Below are 14,493 nucleotides of genomic sequence, written 5' to 3'. Positions count from 1 at the left end.
GTAGGATGCAAATGCAAGTCCATTCCAGAAAGCTGCTTCCTAACATATACATACATTCACGTGCTGCGGTGGCAAGGGGTTAAAAGTGGTCCCTGGGACTCCAGTACTGATGATCTATGCGCAGTGAAGTGGTGACCTGCCTCCCAGAATCCCTGCCAATCAGCTGATGACGAGTGCGCACCGCTGCCACTTCAGTCTATGCCAGACGCAGCACCGTACATTTCCGGCTGTACACGCCTACATAGGATTGCATTTCAATACGCAATCCTATGCAGAAGGCCGTGGTTTGTCTATGCGAAATCACCGCAGAAAACAAACCGCGCCATGCTCTAATTCTGTGCGGGGTTCGCAGAGCCCCGTACAGAAACGCCACTCGCTGGCTGCCGGCTCTGCGCATGTGCCGTCTGCTGGCACATGAGTCAGAGCTGCAGGAGCGGGCGAGTTCCGCACTGCTCGCTGCAGGCGCTCAGGTCGGGTCCCGTTGCGAGCAGCTGGATGCGACACGGCCGTCTGCTGGCACATGAGTCAGAGCTGCGGGAGCGGGCGAGTTCCGCACTGCTCGCTGCAGGCGCTCAGGTCGGGTCCCGTTGCGAGCAGCTGGATGCGACACGGCCGTCTGCTGGCACATGAGTCAGAGCTGCGGGAGCGGGCGAGTTCCGCACTGCTCTCTGCAGGCGCTCAGGTCGGGTCCCGTTGCGAGCAGCTGGATGCGACACGGCCGTCTGCAGGCGGCCTTAGGCCTCATGTCCACTAGAAAAATACAATCCGCGTAGAATCAGCTTTCTATTGTATCATTTTTGCATGCAGATATCCGCACACATCAATGTGATAGCAATGTGGCCGATCCGCGGTAAAATGGAGCATGCCGCGGTTTTTTCTCCCACGCATGAAAAACGCAATTCTAATAAAATTCCATCCGCGGGTGCAAAAATCAGTTTAATGGACCGCGGATAGCCAATGATTCCCTAGGGGCAAATCCGCTGCGGAAACAGCTATTCCATTTTGCTATTGGCCATGAGGCCCTAGGGCTCCTTCCCACAGACGGATCTATTCAACCTAATAGCTCAATGCTTACGGTGCGCAATTTCACAGCGGAATTCCGCACCGTAAAATCACCCGTCCTCACCCACGGCATGCTCTATTTGCCGCGGGTATACGCGCGGACAGCTTCCATTGCAGTCTGTGGAAGCCGTCCATTCACGCTATTTTCCGCTGTAGCACAGCGGAAGATAGCGTGAAACCGCCTCTACGCCTACCGCGTCACATGCCGCTGCGGTGCGTCACGCGCTCTATTGCCCATGCGCACTGAGGCATCATGCGGGACTCCGGAACCAGAGGTAAGTATTGGGGTCTCTTGGGGCCGCCGTGACGGGCTCCGCCCCGGAATGCCATGGCAGAGCCTGTCACAGCCATGTGCAGCCGGCTTTACAGCGTGGGTAATCAGGAGTTAAAAACATAAATAAGGTAAAACAAAAAAAGAAATTCAAATCACGTTTTATTATTTATTAAAAATGTAGATTTTACACCAAGTGTCATTCCCTGATAAACCGAAGGCCGCTGTGTTTGGGGATCTTTTCTGTGTACTCAATCGGGGTAAAATATTGCGCAGTTTTTCAGGATCCTCCAAAAAGCTTATAAAAAAAAAAAAAGGGAATCACCGGCAAAAAGCAGTCCATAAAACGAAGGGTTTCCAGATTGCTGAACGTTGAGGGTCTCTTCCCTGTCGGACAGCCTTCCCATTCTCAAGGACGTCAGATCTGCAGGAAATAACGAAAAATCAGCAGGTTAACAGTCACATCACACCAGTATTACTGATCCCTAGATCCGCTCCACCCACTTACAATGACCACTACTCCCCCAACCTGGTCAGAAGAAATTATATATATATAAATATATATATATATATATATATATATATATATATATATATATATATACACACACACACACACACATACATACACGTACGTGCGTACATACAGATGCAAGCGAAAACCTGCAAATATGCGCAAAATAAGCACGTATGAGCAGATGCACGCAATGAAAATTTTAGCAGATGCAGCATCTTACCTCGACGAGTTATGTCAGCTTGTGTGCAAGCGAAGCGAAATTCTTCTCAAAAGGCGTCCAAACGTCAGGATCATCTCCACACGTAAGTTTGCAAAAAAGCTCACAAATCTCGGGTGGCCGCGTCTCCACACGTAGCGCACAAATCTGCCAAAAAAGACAGGTTTCGTCAGGTGGCGTCGCGCAAATCTCAGGTGACGTACTCACCAGACGTAGCGCACAGCGCATAAATCCCAGGTAGGTACTCACCACACGTAGCGCACAGCGCATTAATCTCAGGTAGGTACTCACCACACACAGCGCATTAATCTCAGGTAGGTACTCACCACACACAGCGCATTAATCTCAGGTAGGTACTCACCACACACAGCGCATTAATCTCAGGTAGGTACTCACCACACACAGCGCATTAATCTCAGGTAGGTACTCACCACACACAGCGCATTAATCTCAGGTAGGTACTCACCACACACAGCGCATTAATCTCAGGTAGGTACTCACCACACACAGCGCATTAATCTCAGGTAGGTACTCACCACACACAGCGCATTAATCTCAGGTAGGTACTCACCACACACAGCGCATTAGTCTCAGGTAGGTACTCACCACACAGCGCATTAATCCCAGGTAGGTACTCACCACACAGCGCATTAATCTCAGGTAGGTACTCAGCACACAGCGCATTAATCTCAGGTAGGTACTCACCACACAGCGCATTAATCTCAGGTAGGTACTCACCACACAGCGCATTAATCTCAGGTAGGTACTCACCACACAGCGCATTAATCTCAGGTAGGTACTCACCACACAGCGCATTAATCTCAGGTAGGTACTCAGCACAGCGCATTAATCTCAGGTAGGTACTCAGCACACAGCGCATTAGTCTCAGGTAGGTACTCACCACACAGCGCATTAGTCTCAGGTAGGTACTCACCACACAGCGCATTAATCTCAGGTAGGTACTCAGCACACAGCACATTAATCTCAGGTAGGTACTCAGCACACAGCACATTAATCTCAGGTAGGTACTCACCACACAGCGCATTAATCTCAGGTAGGTACTCACCACACAGCGCATTAATCTCAGGTAGGTACTCACCACACAGCGCATTAATCTCAGGTAGGTACTCACCACACAGCACATTAATCTCAGGTAGGTACTCACCACACAGCGCATTAATCTCAGGTAGGTACTCAGCACACAGCGCATTAATCTCAGGTAGGTACTCAGCACACAGCGCATTAATCTCAGGTAGGTACTCACCACACAGCGCATTAATCTCAGGTAGGTACTCACCACACAGCGCATTAATCTCAGGTAGGTACTCACCACACAGCGCATTAATCTCAGGTAGGTACTCACCACACAGCGCATTAATCTCAGGTAGGTACTCACCACACAACGCATTAATCTCAGGTAGGTACTCACCACACAGCGCATTAATCTCAGGTAGGTACTCACCACTCAGCGCATTAATCTCAGGTAGGTACTCAGCACACAGCGCATTAATCTCAGGTAGGTACTCACCACACAACGCATTAATCTCAGGTAGGTACTCACCACACAACGCATTAATCTCAGGTAGGTACTCACCACACAGCGCATTAATCTCAGGTAGGTACTCACCACACAACGCATTAATCCCAGGTAGGTACTCACCACACAGCGCATTAATCTCAGGTAGGTACTCACCACACAGCGCATTAATCTCAGGTAGGTACTCACCACACACAGCGCATTAATCTCAGGTAGGTACTCACCACACACAGCGCATTAATCTCAGGTAGGTACTCACCACACACAGCGCATTAATCTCAGGTAGGTACTCACCACACACAGCGCATTAATCTCAGGTAGGTACTCACCACACACAGCGCATTAATCTCAGGTAGGTACTCACCACACACAGCGCATTAGTCTCAGGTAGGTACTCACCACACAGCGCATTAATCCCAGGTAGGTACTCACCACACAGCGCATTAATCTCAGGTAGGTACTCAGCACACAGCGCATTAATCTCAGGTAGGTACTCACCACACAGCGCATTAATCTCAGGTAGGTACTCACCACACAGCGCATTAATCTCAGGTAGGTACTCACCACACAGCGCATTAATCTCAGGTAGGTACTCACCACACAGCGCATTAATCTCAGGTAGGTACTCAGCACAGCGCATTAATCTCAGGTAGGTACTCAGCACACAGCGCATTAGTCTCAGGTAGGTACTCACCACACAGCGCATTAGTCTCAGGTAGGTACTCACCACACAGCGCATTAATCTCAGGTAGGTACTCAGCACACAGCACATTAATCTCAGGTAGGTACTCAGCACACAGCACATTAATCTCAGGTAGGTACTCACCACACAGCGCATTAATCTCAGGTAGGTACTCACCACACAGCGCATTAATCTCAGGTAGGTACTCACCACACAGCGCATTAATCTCAGGTAGGTACTCACCACACAGCACATTAATCTCAGGTAGGTACTCACCACACAGCGCATTAATCTCAGGTAGGTACTCAGCACACAGCGCATTAATCTCAGGTAGGTACTCAGCACACAGCGCATTAATCTCAGGTAGGTACTCACCACACAGCGCATTAATCTCAGGTAGGTACTCACCACACAGCGCATTAATCTCAGGTAGGTACTCACCACACAGCGCATTAATCTCAGGTAGGTACTCACCACACAGCGCATTAATCTCAGGTAGGTACTCACCACACAACGCATTAATCTCAGGTAGGTACTCACCACACAGCGCATTAATCTCAGGTAGGTACTCACCACTCAGCGCATTAATCTCAGGTAGGTACTCAGCACACAGCGCATTAATCTCAGGTAGGTACTCACCACACAACGCATTAATCTCAGGTAGGTACTCACCACACAACGCATTAATCTCAGGTAGGTACTCACCACACAGCGCATTAATCTCAGGTAGGTACTCACCACACAACGCATTAATCCCAGGTAGGTACTCACCACACAGCGCATTAATCTCAGGTAGGTACTCACCACACAGCGCATTAATCTCAGGTAGGTACTCACCACACAACGCATTAATCTCAGGTAGGTACTCACCACACAACGCATTAATCTCAGGTAGGTACTCACCACACAGCACATTAATCTCAGGTAGGTACTCACCACACAGCGCATTAATCTCAGGTAGGTACTCAGCACACAGCGCATTAATCTCAGGTAGGTACTCAGCACACAGCGCATTAATCTCAGGTAGGTACTCAGCACACAGCGCATTAATCTCAGGTAGGTACTCACCACACAGCGCATTAATCTCAGGTAGGTACTCAGCGCATTAATCTCAGGTAGGTACTCACCACACAGCGCATTAATCTTCCTCTCCCACGTTGTAAGTAGTATAAAAGGCTCCAACCATCAGCTTCCTCTGTAGATGCCAGGACTCGGAATTCGCGGGCAAATTCAAGTATCGGTGACGTCACCGGTCACGTGAGGCGCGGGCACAGCTCTCATCGTGCACGGCAGCTGAACTGTACTGCTCGTGCACAATGGGAAGTCACATGGTGCCGATTCCAGCCACCTCATTGGCTGGAATCGGCAGCAGGAATAACTGAAGCGTAAACTACTAATATGCGTAGGGATAAGTAGTAGTGATGAAGGACCTGTGATGACATCCCGTCATGTGACCAGCAGGCGGAGCTCCGCAGTATAATAAGCAGTAGTGATGAAGGACCTGTGATGACATCCCATCATGTGACCAGCAGGCGGAGCTCCGCAGTATAATAAGCAGTAGTGATGAAGGACCTGTGATGACATCCCATCATATGACCAGCAGGCGGAGCTCATCAGTATAATAAGCAGTAGTGATGAAAGACCTGTGATGACATCCCATCATGTGACCAGCAGGCGGAGCTCCGCAGTATAATAAGCAGTAGTGATGAAGGACCTGTGATGACATCCCATCATGTGACCAGCAGGCGGAGCTCCGCAGTATAATAAGCAGTAGTGATGAAGGACCTGTGATGACATCCCGTCATGTGACCAGCAGGCGGAGCTCTGTGAGGCAGACGGCTGCGGACGGTAGGTACATAAGGATGTCAGACTGACGGTAGATTGTTCTCAGTAATGTAGCAGATAGAAGAAGACCTAATGTTCCAGCAGCTTCGGGGACATGGAGGCTCTAGTACCCTGTTGTACCGCCTCTAGCTTGGATACAAGATGTGATACGGACAGGCATGGAGGCTCTAGTACCCTGTTGTACCGCCTCTAGCTTGGATACAAGATGTGATACGGACAGGCATGGTGGCTCTCTAGTACCCTGTTGTACCGCCTCTAGCTTGGATACAAGATGTGATACGGACAGGCATGGTGGCTCTCTAGTACCCTGTTGTACCACCTCTAGCTTGGATACAAGATGTGATACAGGGGGCATAGAGGCTCTAGTACCCTGTTGTGCCACCTCCAGCTTGGATACAAGATGTGATACGATGGGCATGGAGGCTCTAGTACCCTGTTGTACCACCTCTAGCTTGGATACAAGATGTGATACGATGGGCATGGAGGCTCTAGTACCCTGTTGTACCACCTCTAGCTTGGATACAAGATGTGATATGGGCAGGCATGGAGGCTCTAGTACCCTGTTGTACCGCCTCTAGCTTGGATACAAGATGTGATACGGGTGGGCATGGAGGCTCTAGTACCCTGTTGTACCACCTCTAGCTTGGATACAAGATGTGATACGGGTGGGCATGGAGGCTCTAGTACCCTGTTGTACCACCTCTAGCTTGGATACAAGATGTGATACAGGGGGCATAGAGGCTCTAGTACCCTGTTGTGCCACCTCCAGCTTGGATACAAGATGTGATACGATGGGCATGGAGGCTCTAGTACCCTGTTGTACCACCTCTAGCTTGGATACAAGATGTGATACGATGGGCATGGAGGCTCTAGTACCCTGTTGTACCGCCTCTAGCTTGGATACAAGATGTGATACGGACAGGCATGGTGGCTCTCTAGTACCCTGTTGTACCGCCTCTAGCTTGGATACAAGATGTGATACGGACAGGCATGGTGGCTCTCTAGTACCCTGTTGTACCACCTCTAGCTTGGATACAAGATGTGATACAGGGGGCATAGAGGCTCTAGTACCCTGTTGTGCCACCTCCAGCTTGGATACAAGATGTGATACGATGGGCATGGAGGCTCTAGTACCCTGTTGTACCACCTCTAGCTTGGATACAAGATGTGATACGATGGGCATGGAGGCTCTAGTACCCTGTTGTACCACCTCTAGCTTGGATACAAGATGTGATATGGGCAGGCATGGAGGCTCTAGTACCCTGTTGTACCGCCTCTAGCTTGGATACAAGATGTGATACGGGTGGGCATGGAGGCTCTAGTACCCTGTTGTACCACCTCTAGCTTGGATACAAGATGTGATACGGGTGGGCATGGAGGCTCTAGTACCCTGTTGTACCACCTCTAGCTTGGATACAAGATGTGATACAGGGGGCATAGAGGCTCTAGTACCCTGTTGTGCCACCTCCAGCTTGGATACAAGATGTGATACGATGGGCATGGAGGCTCTAGTACCCTGTTGTACCACCTCTAGCTTGGATACAAGATGTGATACGATGGGCATGGAGGCTCTAGTACCCTGTTGTACCACCTCTAGCTTGGATACAAGATGTGATATGGGCAGGCATGGAGGCTCTAGTACCCTGTTGTACCGCCTCTAGCTTGGATACAAGATGTGATACGGGTGGGCATGGAGGCTCTAGTACCCTGTTGTACCACCTCTAGCTTGGATACAAGATGTGATACGGGTGGGCATGGAGGCTCTAGTACCCTGTTGTACCACCTCTAGCTTGGATACAAGATGTGATACGGGTGGGCATGGAGGCTCTAGTACCCTGTTGTACCACCTCTAGCTTGGATACAAGATGTGATACGGGCGGGCATGGAGGCTCTAGTACCCCGTTGTCCCACCTCTAGCTTGGATACAAGATGTGATACAGGGGGCATGGAGGCTCTAGTACCCTGTTGTACCGCCTCCAGCTTGGATACAAGATGTGATACGGGCGGGCATGGAGGCTCTAGTACCCTGGTGTACTACCTATAGCTCGGATACTAGATGGGATACAGGCGGGCATGGAGGCTCTAGTACCCTGTTGTACCGCCTCTAGCTTGGATACAAGATGTGATACGGGCGGGCATGGAGGCTCTAGTACCCCGTTGTCCCACCTCTAGCTTGGATACAAGATGTGATACAGGGGGCATGGGGGCTCTAGTACCCTGTTGTACCGCCTCTAGCTTGGATACAAGATGTGACAGGCGGGCATGGAGGCTCTAGTACCCTGGTGTACTACCTATAGCTCGGATACTAGATGGGATACAGGCGGGCATGGAGGATCTAGTACCCTGTTGTACCGCCTCTAGCTTGGATACAAGATGTGATACAGGCGGGCATGGAGGCTCTAGTATCCTGTTGTACCTCTTCTAGCTTGGATACAAGATGTGATACAGGGGGCATGGGGGCTCTAGTACCCTGTTGTACCGCCTCTAGCTTGGATACAAGATGTGATACGGGCGGGCATGGAGGCTCTAGTACCCTGTTGTACCGCCTCCAGCTTGGATACAAGATGTGATACGGGCGGGCATGGAGGCTCTAGTACCCTGGTGTACTACCTATAGCTCGGATACTAGATGGGATACAGGCGGGCATGGAGGCTCTAGTACCCTGTTGTATCGCCTCTAGCTTGGATACAAGATGTGATACGGGGGGCATGGAGGCTCTAGTACCCTGTTGTACCGCCTCTAGCTTGGATACAAGATGTGATACAGGCGGGCATGGAGGCTCTAGTACCCCGTTGTCCCACCTCTAGCTTGGATACAAGATGTGATACAGGGGGCATGGGGGCTCTAGTACCCCGTTGTCCCACCTCTAGCTTGGATACAAGATGTGACACAGACGGGCATGGGGGCTCTAGTGCCCCGTTGTACTGCCTCTAGCTTGGATACTAGATGTGATACAGGCGAGCATGGAGGCTCTAGTACCCTGTTGTACTGCCTCTAGCTTGGATACAAGATGTGATACGGGTGGGCATGGAGGTTCTAGTACCCTGTTGTACCGCCTCTAGCTTGGATACAAGATGTGATACAGGCGGGCATGGAGGCTCTAGTACCCCGTTGTCCCACCTCTAGCTTGGATACAAGATGTGATACAGGGGGCATGGGGGCTCTAGTACCCCGTTGTCCCACCTCTAGCTTGGATACAAGATGTGATACAGGGGGCATGGGGGCTCTAGTACCCTGTTGTACCGCCTCTAGCTTGGATACAAGATGTGATACGGACAGGCATGGAGGCTCTAGTACCCTGTTGTACCGCCTCTAGCTTGGATACAAGATGTGATACGGACAGGCATGGTGGCTCTCTAGTACCCTGTTGTACCACCTCTAGCTTGGATACAAGATGTGATACGGACAGGCATGGAGGCTCTAGTACCCTGTTGTACCACCTCTAGCTTGGATACAAGATGTGATACAGGGGGCATAGAGGCTCTAGTACCCTGTTGTGCCACCTCCAGCTTGGATACAAGATGTGATACAGGTGGGCATGGAGGCTCTAGTACCCTGTTGTGCCACCTCCAGCTTGGATACAAGATGTGATACGATGGGCATGGAGGCTCTAGTACCCTGTTGTACCACCTCTAGCTTGGATACAAGATGTGATACGATGGGCATGGAGGCTCTAGTACCCTGTTGTACCACCTCTAGCTTGGATACAAGATGTGATATGGGCAGGCATGGAGGCTCTAGTACCCTGTTGTACCGCCTCTAGCTTGGATACAAGATGTGATACGGGTGGGCATGGAGGCTCTAGTACCCTGTTGTACCACCTCTAGCTTGGATACAAGATGTGATACGGGTGGGCATGGAGGCTCTAGTACCCTGTTGTACCACCTCTAGCTTGGATACAAGATGTGATACGGGTGGGCATGGAGGCTCTAGTACCCTGTTGTACCACCTCTAGCTTGGATACAAGATGTGATACGGGCGGGCATGGAGGCTCTAGTACCCCGTTGTCCCACCTCTAGCTTGGATACAAGATGTGATACAGGGGGCATGGAGGCTCTAGTACCCTGTTGTACCGCCTCCAGCTTGGATACAAGATGTGATACGGGCGGGCATGGAGGCTCTAGTACCCTGGTGTACTACCTATAGCTCGGATACTAGATGGGATACAGGCGGGCATGGAGGCTCTAGTACCCTGTTGTACCGCCTCTAGCTTGGATACAAGATGTGATACGGGCGGGCATGGAGGCTCTAGTACCCCGTTGTCCCACCTCTAGCTTGGATACAAGATGTGATACAGGGGGCATGGGGGCTCTAGTACCCTGTTGTACCGCCTCTAGCTTGGATACAAGATGTGACAGGCGGGCATGGAGGCTCTAGTACCCTGGTGTACTACCTATAGCTCGGATACTAGATGGGATACAGGCGGGCATGGAGGATCTAGTACCCTGTTGTACCGCCTCTAGCTTGGATACAAGATGTGATACAGGCGGGCATGGAGGCTCTAGTATCCTGTTGTACCTCTTCTAGCTTGGATACAAGATGTGATACAGGGGGCATGGGGGCTCTAGTACCCTGTTGTACCGCCTCTAGCTTGGATACAAGATGTGATACGGGCGGGCATGGAGGCTCTAGTACCCTGTTGTACCGCCTCCAGCTTGGATACAAGATGTGATACGGGCGGGCATGGAGGCTCTAGTACCCTGGTGTACTACCTATAGCTCGGATACTAGATGGGATACAGGCGGGCATGGAGGCTCTAGTACCCTGTTGTATCGCCTCTAGCTTGGATACAAGATGTGATACGGGGGGCATGGAGGCTCTAGTACCCTGTTGTACCGCCTCTAGCTTGGATACAAGATGTGATACAGGCGGGCATGGAGGCTCTAGTACCCCGTTGTCCCACCTCTAGCTTGGATACAAGATGTGATACAGGGGGCATGGGGGCTCTAGTACCCCGTTGTCCCACCTCTAGCTTGGATACAAGATGTGACACAGACGGGCATGGGGGCTCTAGTGCCCCGTTGTACTGCCTCTAGCTTGGATACTAGATGTGATACAGGCGAGCATGGAGGCTCTAGTACCCTGTTGTACTGCCTCTAGCTTGGATACAAGATGTGATACGGGTGGGCATGGAGGTTCTAGTACCCTGTTGTACCGCCTCTAGCTTGGATACAAGATGTGATACAGGCGGGCATGGAGGCTCTAGTACCCCGTTGTCCCACCTCTAGCTTGGATACAAGATGTGATACAGGGGGCATGGGGGCTCTAGTACCCCGTTGTCCCACCTCTAGCTTGGATACAAGATGTGATACAGGGGGCATGGGGGCTCTAGTACCCTGTTGTACCGCCTCTAGCTTGGATACAAGATGTGATACGGGCGGGCATGGAGGCTCTAGTACCCCGTTGTCCCACCTCTAGCTTGGATACAAGATGTGATACAGGGGCCATGGGGGCTCTAGTACCCTGTTGTACCGCCTCTAGCTTGGATACAAGATGTGACAGGCGGGCATGGAGGCTCTAGTACCCTGGTGTACTACCTATAGCTCGGATACTAGATGGGATACAGGCGGGCATGGAGGATCTAGTACCCTGTTGTACCGCCTCTAGCTTGGATACAAGATGTGATACAGGCGGGCATGGAGGCTCTAGTATCCTGTTGTACCTCTTCTAGCTTGGATACAAGATGTGATACAGGGGGCATGGGGGCTCTAGTACCCTGTTGTACCGCCTCTAGCTTGGATACAAGATGTGATACGGGCGGGCATGGAGGCTCTAGTACCCCGTTGTCCCACCTCTAGCTTGGATACAAGATGTGATACAGGGGCCATGGGGGCTCTAGTACCCTGTTGTACCGCCTCTAGCTTGGATACAAGATGTGACAGGCGGGCATGGAGGCTCTAGTACCCTGGTGTACTACCTATAGCTCGGATACTAGATGGGATACAGGCGGGCATGGAGGATCTAGTACCCTGTTGTACCGCCTCTAGCTTGGATACAAGATGTGATACAGGCAGGCATGGAGGCTCTAGTACCCTGTTGTACTGCCTCTAGCTTGGATACAAGATGTGATACGGCGGGCATGGAGGCTCTAGTACCCTGTTGTACCGCCTCTAGCTTGGATACAAGATATAATCTGGGTGGGCATGGAGGCTCTAGTACCCTGTTGTACATCCTCTAGCTTGGATACAAGATGTGATACGGCGGGCATGGAGGCTCTAGTACCCTGTTGTACCGCCTCTAGCTTGGATACAAGATGTGATACGGGGACATGGAGGCTCTAGTACCCTGTTGTACCTCTTCTAGCTTGGATACAAGATGTGATACGGGGGGCATGGAGACTCTAGTACCCTGTTGTACCGCCTCTAGCTTGGATACAAGATGTGATACGGGGACATGGAGGCTCTAGTACCCTATTGTACCTCCTCTAGCTTGGATACAAGATGTGATACGGGGGGCATGGAGGCTCTACTACCCTGTTGTACATCCTCTAGCTTGGATACAAGATGTGATACTGGGGGACATGGAGGCTCTAGTACCCTGTTGTACCGCCTCTAGCTTGGATACAAGATGTGATACGGGCAGGCATGGAGGCTCTAGTACCCTTGTTGTACCACCTCTAGCTTGGATACAAGATGTGATATGGACAGGCATGGAGGCTCTAGTACCCTGTTGTACCACCTCTAGCTTGGATACAAGATGTGATACAGGTGGGCATGGAGGCTCTAGTACCCTGTTGTACCGCCCCCAGCTTGGATACAAGATGTGATACGGGGGGCATGGAGGCTCTAGTACCTTGTTGTACTGCCTCTAGCTTGGATACAAGATGTGATACGGGGGGCATGGAGGCTCTAGTACCTTGTTGTACTGCCTCTAGCTTGGATACAAGATGTGATACTGGTGGACATGGAGGCTCTAGTACCCTATTGTACCTCCTCTAGCTTGGATACAAGATGTGATACGGGCGGGCATGGAGGCTCTAGTACCCTATTGTACCGCCTCTAGCTTGGATACAAGATGTGATACAGGGGGCATGGAGGCTCTAGTACCCTGTTGTACCGCCTCTAGCTTGGATACAAGATGTGACAGGCGGGCATGGAGGCTCTAGTACCCTGTTGTACCACCTCTAGCTTGGATACAAGATGTGACACAGACGGGCATGGGGGCTCTAGTGCCCCGTTGTACTGCCTCTTGCTTGGATACATGGTGTGATACGGGCGGGCATGGAGGCTCTAGTACCCTGTTGTACCCCGTCTAGCTTGGATACAAGATGTGATACAGGTGGGCATGGAGGCTGTTGTACCCCGTCTAGCTTGGATACAAGATGTGATATGGGTGGGCATGGAGGCTCTAGTACCCTGTTGTCCCACCTCTAGCTTGGATACAAGATGTGATACAGGGGGCATGGAGGCTCTAGTACCCTGTTGTACTGCCTCTAGCTTAGATACAAGATGTGATACGGGGGGCATGGAGGCTCTAGTACCCTGTTGTCCCACCTCTAGCTTGGATACAAGATGTGATACAGGCAAGCATGGGGGCTCTAGTACCCCGTTGTACTGCCTCTAGCTTGGATACAAGATGTGATACGGATGGGCATGGAGGCACTAGTACCCTGTTGTACCGTCTCTAGCTTGGATACAAGATGTGATACGGGCAGGCATGGAGGCTCTAGTACCCTGTTGTACCGCCTCTTGTTTGGATACATGATGTGATACGGACGGGCATGGAGGCTCTAGTACCCTGTTGTACCGCCTCTAGCTTAGATACATGATGTGATATGGCATGGGGGCTCTAGTACCCTGTTGTACCGCCTCCAGCTTGGATACAAGATGTGATACGGGCGGGCATGGAGGCTCTAGTATCCTGTTGTACTGCCTCCAGCTTGGATACAAGATGTGATACAGGCAGGCATGGAGACTCTAGAACAGTGTTGTACCGCCTCTAGCTTGGATACAAGATGTGATACGGGCGGGCATGGAGGCTCTAGTATCCTGTTGTACCGCCTCCAGCTTGGATACAAGATGTGATACAGGCAGGCATGGAGACTCTAGAACAGTGTTGTACCTCCTCTAGCTTGGATACAAGATGTGATACGGGGGGCATGGAGGCTCTAGTACCCTGTTGTACCGCCTCTAGCTTGGATACAAGATGTGATACGGGGGGCATGGAGGTATACAGGTTGTGTTTGGTATCCTGCAGCATATCGCTCCACGTTCGTTGTAACTTAGCCTCTGGATCATGTAAACTCATAGGGGTGTGGAAGTTGGCGTCCCAGATGGTATCTTACATGATTTATATTATGGTTATAAATCTAGTGATTGGCCACGGAAGTGGGACAATATTCTTGGGGCTTCCTGTGACCCCC

At 51.1% G+C, this 14,493-nt stretch overlaps 1 protein-coding gene and 1 long non-coding RNA gene across 2 annotated transcripts in view; both read right to left on the bottom strand.

The window, feature by feature from the left end:
* LOC136617429 (zinc finger protein 300-like) overlaps window positions 1–14,493 on the bottom strand; it is a 1,148,901-nt gene that overhangs the window by 586,634 nt on the left and 547,774 nt on the right. The window lies entirely within an intron of this gene.
* LOC136618133 (uncharacterized) lies at window positions 1,489–5,682 on the bottom strand. The gene is made up of 3 exons (XR_010790986.1): window positions 5,414–5,682; window positions 2,071–2,214; window positions 1,489–1,757 (listed from the first exon to the last, which is right to left on the bottom strand). It is a non-coding gene; the product is annotated as an uncharacterized lncRNA (long non-coding RNA).

The sequence above is a fragment of the Eleutherodactylus coqui genome, chromosome 1 (assembly GCF_035609145.1).
Source record: "Eleutherodactylus coqui strain aEleCoq1 chromosome 1, aEleCoq1.hap1, whole genome shotgun sequence".
Taxonomy (NCBI): Eukaryota; Metazoa; Chordata; class Amphibia; order Anura; family Eleutherodactylidae; genus Eleutherodactylus; species Eleutherodactylus coqui.
Note: the sequence above shows the minus strand (reverse complement) of the source record. Positions and strands in the feature narration are given on the sequence as shown.